Consider the following 3,038-nt stretch of genomic DNA (forward strand, 5'->3'; position numbering starts at 1 on the left):
CCCGCTTCCTCGTACTCGTAGTTCGCCGCCATGTCTTTCTCGCTCGCCGATTAATTCAGGATGAAGCCGAAGAGACTAGGAGGAGGAAACACTTTACTGCCTCCCCCTCGTAGGGTTTACACTACATTATTATAGATAACCGGGTTTTTTTTTCTGACGATAACCGGGTTCTTCCGGTTTGGTTTTTGTGTATACCAAGAGTTTAGAACAAATAAATTCTAAATTGATTTTTTTGTGTGAGAGAGATCTCTCAAATAAAAAATGTCTCACCTTCTTCACCTTCACCGTATCTCTCTTCCACAGTCTTCTCTTCGTTTCAGATTCCCACCTATACATCGCCGCCGCCGTGCAGCTTCGTCGCTTACCATCTTAACAAAATCCACCGTGTTTCTTCCTATCACAGTCTCCAAATCTCGGATAACTTCTTGCAGATTCAGCCAGTCAGGTGCCTATAAATCGTTTTTACATGATACATTCCAAGTTTTCGTATTCGGTATCTCTCAATGTTCAATGGAATCCATCATATACATTGTATAAATGTAATTCTTGTTTTTTTTTTTTTTTTTTTTNTTCAGACATTACGCGGCCACAATATGATGATGAATTTAGTAAGGCAAAAGAAGACAAACAAAAACCACAAAAGCAAGGAGCAAATGGCATATTTTGGATCATACTTATCAATCTTGGCATATATATGGCTGATCACTTCTTTCAGGTATTTTTGAACTTGCTGCTGTGGCTCTTTTTGTATTTTAGTATTTTTGAACTTAGGGTTGACATTGTCTTCTTTATTTAAAAAAATAGGTTCGCAGGATCAAATCTTTATATTTGTATCACAATTTTCTGGCATGGTACCAGTTTGTGACTGCAACTTTCTATCATGCTAACTGGTGAGTGAGAGAGAGAGAGAGAGAGCTGCCTGCCTCTGTCGCTTTCTTTTAGTTTTTTGCCTCTCCTTGATGTTGTTTCCTAATGATTCTTAAGTGTTTTTTTTTTTTTTCTGTATATATAATTTCTAGGAAGCATCTCTCCAACAATCTTTTTTTTTCTTGTACATCTTTGGTGAGAGTTTGTTGGGGGTGGGTTCTCACTCCCACAACATGGCCCGGCCCAAGTACATTGAAGCCCAAGAAATGCCCTTTAGCTGGGAGGAGCATTTCGGTCCCTTCGGTGGACGAACCGACACAAATCCCTATAAAGGCGAGAGTACGTCGTCCGTGAACAGGGATGCAAGATTGCTGCAAAGGGAGAATACATATAGAAGTAACGACCAACATCTCGTCTAAGTTAGAATCGACGAGCTCACAGCTCGTCTATTGTCTTTCGTCCGTTATTTTAACTCGTCTAGACCAAATTGTATACCGCGACTTCGCAACGATAGTTCGAGCCTCCTTCGGATGATGACAAGACAGATTGGCGAGTCAAGATTCGCGCATATCTCGCAGACGGCGACGTACCAGCAAACAAATGGGCCAAACGATGATTGAAAACGAAGGCGCCCACTATACCTTGATGAAGGAACACTTACTCTGATGGACGGCATCAGACGCCCTGCTGTTATGTTTACACGGTGACGACACAGAACGGGTCATGATGGAAACTCACAAAAATGGCCGAGCCTTATCACTACGAAGTAAGAAGCATGGTCACTACTGGCCAACGATGATGTCCGATTGTGAGAAGTTTGTCGCCAAATGCGAGAAGTGCCAACGACACACCCCCATCATCCATCAGCCGACCGAGCTGCTGCGGGCTGGCATAGCTCCATATCCTTTCATGCGCTGGGCGATGGACATTATCGGCCCGTTACCCGCTTCCAGACAAAAACGCTACATCCTCGTCCTCACCGACTATTTCACCAAGTGGGTCGAAGCCGAGTCCTACGCCAACATCAAAGCCAAAGAAACAGGCAGGCTGAAGTAACGAATAAAACTATACTCGACGGCCTAAAGAAAAGGTTAGACGCCAAGAAGGGTGCTTGGGCCGACGAGCTCAACGGGATACTTTGGTCCTACCGTACGACCCCGCGACAAGGTATGAACCAAACTCCGTTCTCCCTGGCCTATGGGATGGAAGCAATGGCGCCTGCCGAGGTCGGCAGTACAAGTCTTCGACGAACAATACTCGTCTAGGACACCGCACTCAACAGTCAGATGCTTATGGACAGACTCGACGAGTTGGAAGAGGAACGCGATAAGGCACTTCTGCGAATTCAGAATTACAAGCTCGCCGCGGCCAAGTACTACAACAAGTAGGTCCACAATCGACACTTTGACAAAGGGGACCTCATCCTACGGAAGGTCTTCGAAAACACCGCCGAGGCAAACGCCGGAAAGATGGGGGCTAACTGGGAAGGTCCATATCAGGTGTCCAAGGTCGTCCACCCCGGCGTGTACGAGCTTTTACTAATGAGCGGCGAGCCAGTACCCAGATCTTGGAACTCCATGCATCTAAAGCGTTACTACTACTAAATAAAAATGAACTCGGCTACGCTTAGCTCGCTTTCTACAATTTCGAACAATCATGTAATGTGAACTACAAGTGGCTTGATCCCTCCTGATTGGAGGGTACATAGGCACTCCCGTTTAACGGGATACAACTGTCTGTAATATAATTTCCTTTTAGTTATCTCAAGTTTGCAAGACTTTACGAAACATTTATAAGCCGTTATCCTTGCTCGATAACGACTCGACGTTCCGACGTGTTATCTAAGCCGAGTCGCAACTCGCAAAATAGGGGTAAGCCGATCATCACGAGTCACACCTGAATTAAAAGAAAAATACGCCAAGTCGCAACTCGCAAAACGGGAGTAAGCCGATCGTCACAGGTCACACCTGATTTAAAAGAAAAATTAACCGAGTCGCTACTCGTAATAAGGATAAACCAACCATCGCGCGTTGTACCTGAATAGTTAAAACAATGAAAGTATAATAGAAAAGCCGTGTTAAAGTTAGCGAAGGGTGCCGACCCCTAGCCCGACAATAGTTCGACACGGGAGCCGACCCTGACACGGCACATACCCAAAAAAAAAAAGAAGG

At 45.0% G+C, this 3,038-nt stretch overlaps 1 pseudogene; it reads left to right on the plus strand.

The window, feature by feature from the left end:
* Positions 224 to 3,038, plus strand: part of LOC104772606 — an 8,797-nt pseudogene continuing 5,982 nt past the window's right edge.

Source organism: Camelina sativa, chromosome 20, assembly GCF_000633955.1.
Source record: "Camelina sativa cultivar DH55 chromosome 20, Cs, whole genome shotgun sequence".
Classification (NCBI taxonomy): domain Eukaryota; kingdom Viridiplantae; phylum Streptophyta; class Magnoliopsida; order Brassicales; family Brassicaceae; genus Camelina; species Camelina sativa.